This window comes from Coffea eugenioides, chromosome 11 (assembly GCF_003713205.1).
Source record: "Coffea eugenioides isolate CCC68of chromosome 11, Ceug_1.0, whole genome shotgun sequence".
In the NCBI taxonomy this organism is placed as follows: Eukaryota; Viridiplantae; Streptophyta; class Magnoliopsida; order Gentianales; family Rubiaceae; genus Coffea; species Coffea eugenioides.
Window position 1 is genome coordinate 40828524 of NC_040045.1, and position 6000 is coordinate 40834523.

The following is a 6000-nucleotide window of genomic DNA, read 5'->3' on the forward strand; positions in this document are numbered from 1 at the left end:
TATGCACCCACTTCTTCCACTATATTATATTATATGTATTTCTTGACGACTCAAAAGTCTGCTATTTAACTCGTCAAAAAGATCAAGAAAACAAATTGGAGCGGAGAATACCTGGCGCTTCCGTTATTCCCCTGACGTCACAGTCCATGCGTAAGCATTTCTGCGTCACTACATCTTTTTTTTCTTTTTTCAAATAATAAAAATCAAAAGCAAATCCGGTGGATTTTTAGTATCGAAGACTCCAAGTCAGTCTCTTAACAGGTGTTTGCTTCGTATTCCAATCTCGGACTCGAAATCGACATTTTAAAGCCTGCTGTGGTTTTGATTCTGCCTTTTACACGTGTATAGGGCTTGTTTGGCAAATAAAATTTTAACCAAATTTATTTTCTACCAGTTTTTTAATAATTTTAATTACAATATTTTCAAAATTTTCTTAAAATTTTTAAATAATACACTTCAAAATACCAACAAAAAAAATATAAAAAATTCTCTTCTCCTTTCTTCTTCTTCTTCTCCCACGTCAACCCACCACTATCTCCGGAGCTAGTCACCTTTTTCGACGTTGGTGCCAGTGGTGGTAGAGGTAAGATTTTTTGTCCCTCTCTTCTCCCTCTCTCTCCCTTACTCTCCTCCTCCTCCCATACCCTCTTCTCCTCTCTTCCCCACCACCTCTCCTTTCCCCGCCACCTCCCCTCCCTCCCTATGCAATTTGGCTTGCCGACCAAATCTACCCTTTTCCTCGCCACCCTGTCCCTCCCCTCCTGCGTAATCTGGCTCACGCGATTCTACGTAGAGGAGGGAGGGGCAGGGTGGCGGGGAGGGAGAGGGGAGGAGAGAGATGGTGGGAAAAAGAGGGGAGGAAAGGGGGAAAGGGAAGAGGAGGAGGAAGGGAAGAGGAGGAGGAGAGGAAGGGAGGGAGAGGGAAGGGGAGAAGTGAGAGGAAAAGGTTTAAAAAAAAAAAATTCTGCTATTGCTGGCGGCCGGAGGGGGAAACAGAGGATAGTGGGAGAGGGAGAGAGGGAGAGAGAAAAATGCAAATGCAAAAAAGAAAATTTGTTGTTGCTGCTGCAACTTCTGGCTAGGGGAAGGAGAAGGGGAGGAGGAGGGAAGGGAAGGGGGGAGACAAGGAGAGAGAAAATTGAAAAAAAAAAATTTCTTGTTGCTACTGCAACTTCTGGCTCGGGGATGGAGAGGGGCAGAGGGAAGGGAGAAAAAGAAGAGAGAAAAGAAAAGAAAAAAAAAAGAAAGAAAGAAATTTTCATTTTCAAAATTTTTTCTACAATTTTTACAGTAAATTACAATAAAATTTTAGATAAATATTTAAAAAACTCCTTTGTCAAACGAGGTCATAGTTTGGAAGTGAAATGAGTTTCATTTTATTAAAAATTTAATCAATTTGAAACTTTGCACTACAAGTGAGGAATAATAAGAGGTAACATCTAACGATTTCATTTATATTGAATTATTCCTATCATAACATATAAACAAAGTACGAATACGTTTAATTTTGATATTCATTCTGTCCCATTACGATACCCATATAAACAAATACCTCCTTTAGATCTATAGTCAAAAATAGGTTATGGGACTAAATTGGCGTACTTGTTATATGTGAGACTATTTTAAAATTTTAATATGTGAAAGACCCCAAAAAGGATTTTCTTTTTTTTTTTTAAAGAATGTGAAGTACTATTTTGGTCATTTTCCCTATAAAAGACGTACAAATTCTTCTTAAATTGTTTAGTATGAAAATGTTAAATCCTGAATTGTGGAGATTTGAAACACCTCATCTATCATTGATATGTATGGTGGCCCAAAAAAAAATTTTTTTTTTTGAAGCTTGCCATGCAACATAGAGGAAAATTATGCACACTCGTGTTTAATCGATCGATACATCACTTTCTTTTTATGAAGAAATTTGATCGTGACAAATTTGGCAAAGCATAAGGTCCATGAATTTTTCTTCTTTGATGGAAAATGAACCCAAACAACCCAAACCAAACAATTCACAACCTACGGACATGTATGAAAAGGAAATATTTGTGGAAGAAAACAACATATCAGGCGATAGCTCGCTTTTAAACGAGCATTTTTCACCCAGAAGCGAAACCTACGGCCTGTAATGCGACATAAGAAATGACCCAATAAACTATTTGCACTAGAAATAAGAGGTTCTTCAATCTCAATTTTTAACAAGACAAATAATGGTCCAACTTCCTACTTTTGTCGTTGGAACTTTGTTTGCAATCCAGATTTCCAAATTTCATCTTCTCGGTCAAATTCCAGTGGCTCAAACCCACGAATGTAAACATACAGCGCTATTTTGCGACGATGGGAGGTGGAACTTTTTCCAATATTTCTACCCCCGACACATAGTTTTAGTAAACGTAGAAGTGTGAATAAGAGGAAGGACTACGAATTCTCTAGTAATAACTTGAGATTCAGCCCAAAAGAAGTTTGACTAACTTGAGAGTAATATATAGCTTGCGAATTCTCTATTGTTTTTTATACTTGTAACTTGATGGATTAAAGCTTTTAGTTTACATAGACGGTCTTTAAATCGTGCCACAGTAGTCAAAATAAAGCATTTTAAACTTTATTGGAAGATGGCGATGAAGGTTGTTATATCGTTCTGTGGGCACGAATAGATGGACCGAGCTTCTCGAGCCTAGCCACAGACTTGCAAAAACAGCACAACAAAAGAGGCAAATAGTCGGGCTAAATCTTTCCAACGACTCCGATGTCCAAGTCTAACTAGAAGTTCAGGAGTTGAAGGCGAGCATTTAAACCGCTTAGGGGATTTATGTCCTCTAGCTTTGAATATGAGGGGGACGTACCTCCTTTTTTTGTTATAATTCATAGGTGTTCGCATCCGTTTTACGATTTGCGACTAATTCTGTTCGAATCGAATCGAATCCCTTATAAAGAAAAGCTCTCCCAACATTATTTTTTCTATTTTCATGAATTTCGAATCGAAAATCTCATGATTAAGTAATCCAAGCTCCTACCACTTGCACCAAAGATTACCCGAGACCTCATGGGACATACCTCCTTGGAACCTTATTCAAAGATCACCGTTTCTATTTTCACTTATTACTGAGTGGTGCATCTTTGGACCGGGTTGACGCAAGTCAGGATGGATACCCCTATGACGGGAAAAAAAAAAAAAGAAAGAGCATGAGGTGGAGGGGACATTTATGCCCTCTTGATGCAGTATGAATTTCGAAAATCGAGGATAATGTGTCGGTCACAAAGAATCATAGACTTGTGGCATGTAGTATCTGTCACATGTCAGATCCAGTGTCAGAGGTGGGCGCGAGTCACGTGCCCACGAGAACGATTGGGTTGGGTTGAGCACATCTGAGGCTTTCGGTAATTGCATGAGGAGCCGAGGCAGTAACCAGGTGGTTCCACAACTGTCAAAATAGCAACATTAGTCCGACAATTGGCAAAACAATTATCTCACAAGAATAAGTTTTGATCGATCGAGGATTTTTATGAAAAAACGCAATTACTAAATGCGTTTAAAAAGAAAAAAAAATCTTAGATTAACATATGTTTGGCCCAATATATATTTTAATGCCTTGTGCATTATGGCTGAGCTTTTCATAGGGGAGTTTCAGAGTGCAGGGTTTATATTACCACCCATATTACAAAGGGATTGTGGGATCGTTGACCTGAAACTCCCCTACCAAAAGTTCAGCAATTAAGCACAAGTCATTAAAATATAATGGGCCAAATATCTACAGGATTTAAGAAATTTTTTCTTAATTATTTAGGGATGGTTTGATCATTGATCTGCCACAATGTTTGTCGGATCAATTCTGCCAATTTCACATTGTAACAACCTGTATCAGTAACGCCGATGGCATCAATCGAAATGAATACATATTACAACTGCAGTTTAGCTCCATAGCAATCGGTACGGGGTTTTTAGGGGAAAAAAAAAAATGCTGTAATGATAATCCTTGGCTTGTACTATCAGCATATGAAAGGTTAATCATTGAATATCTGTCTCAAACATTTTCTATCATATCTATCCATCCCAGATTCAGCAGTTCTGCTACTTGTTCTTGCTGCATAAATTCTTTAGCTTCTTTATTGCTTCATGCAACACTCCTTCTCCTCCTCTCATCTTGTTAGTTGTTACTCAACTCTCTAGCTTTTTCTCTCAATAATTCTCCCACTTCATTCTCCAAAGCAACCATTTTTATGGCTTTAGCCACCTCTTCCCTATTTGTCTGCCCGTTTTCACCTCTCAGAATCTCAATACCGACACCAATATCTTCTGCAAGTCTAGCTTGAAGAAACTGGTCATAGAACATGGGCAAAGCTAACAATGGAACCCCAAAATACATGCTTTCTGTCACAGAACCCCATCCACAATGACTCAAGAAACCACCAGTACTTGGATGCTCAAGAATTTTAGCCTGTGGTGCCCATCCATCCACCACTATCCCTCTCTCTTTCACCCTCTCCAGAAACCCTTCGGGTAAAGCTTCTTCTAGGGCAATAGAATCTCCCACAGGAAACCTAAGTACCCATATGAAGTTAGCATTGCTCAGCTCCAACCCATGTGCTATCTCTTCCCTTTCTTCCTTCGACAAGTAGTATTCGCTCCCAAAAGAAAGATAAATCACTGATGATTCATCTTTACCATTCAGAAACTTCATGATATGGGAATTATTCTCCTCCTCCTTGGTATCATCATCTTGAACATTAAGAAGATTTAAAGCTAACACCTTCTTGCCACAGGAGAAAGAAAAGTGATCTATATATTTCCCCTCAATTTCCCTCCAGCTTTTCACCAAAACAAAAGAAGATAGTTCAAAACACTTGGGAGAAAAAGCAGCATCTTCGGGTAAACTTTCTTTGGATTCCTGGGACATAGCTATCATTTTCTTCGTTTCATAATCCCTGTAATAAATTGCTGGAAAAGGGTAAGCCTCATTAGTACCATCGATTCTACAGTTAACGGCATAATAAAAAAAAAGACAAGTTTACTGCAGCAACTATTATGAAAAGAACAGAAGGGATATGATTCAGTGCTGCCAGCTCCGATATCCATGACTGGGGAGCATCATAGATTAGCAAATCGGGTTTCAAAGTGCTCAGGATGTTTTGGAAGTTTGCTTTTCCCATATAAAATGCACGCTCGAGGGTTGATTTGAGATGGAGTGGGAGGTTTCTTGTGGTGTGATGCTGGGGAGGGAGTTCAGGCAGATCTGGCAAATCAAGTTGTACCAGTTCTATTGATGAAATCTCATCAAAGGTTTTACTTTTCTTGATGAAATTCAGGTTGATCTCAGTAGAACAAAAGCATATGTGGAAGTTGTTTTCGGAGAGTCTCTTGGATAGCTCTAAGTAGGGAGAGATGTGGCCATGAGCTAGCCATGGGAACATCAAAACTCTAAATCTAGGAGCACTAGATTCACTCATTGTTCCCTCCATGGATGATTGAATGGTTGGGAATCCTAAGGCTTTGTTGGTTCTTTAGATTGGGATGTATATACAGCTGGGGTAGTATGATGATTTTCTTTGTCCTTTAGAACGGGATGTATAATCGAGGAGTGCTCTGTTAGTTTTCTTTTATATTCAGAATGGGATATGTGAACAGGATTCTTGCTTTTGGTGTAAAAAAAAAGCTTAAAAGACAGACTTGGCGTACAAATTCACGGTTGAATGTATAAATCATCTGCTATATGTCCTAATTATATGAAATTTCTTACCTCATTATACACGACCAGCCATAAATATGTTTTTCATCATCATATATCATTTTAGTAAGGACTAATATTGTACACACGGTGCATATATAGTATGTGTGAATGCATGCCATGAAATTCAAAATTGAATTTAAACTTCAATTTTTGCTTATATGACATGGATCTTCTATATATCCATGTATGTATACACGGATTATATAATATTAACCATTTTAATTACATTTGGCAAGCTTTACTATGACCATTGAACAACTTATACATTATCCTATTTAAT

At 38.2% G+C, this 6000-nt stretch overlaps 1 pseudogene; it reads right to left on the reverse strand.

Moving 5' to 3' along the window:
* Window positions 1-3853: 3853 nt before the first annotated feature.
* On the reverse strand, window positions 3854-5676 carry LOC113753661 (annotated as a pseudogene).
* Between the last annotated feature and the right edge of the window lie 324 nt (window positions 5677-6000).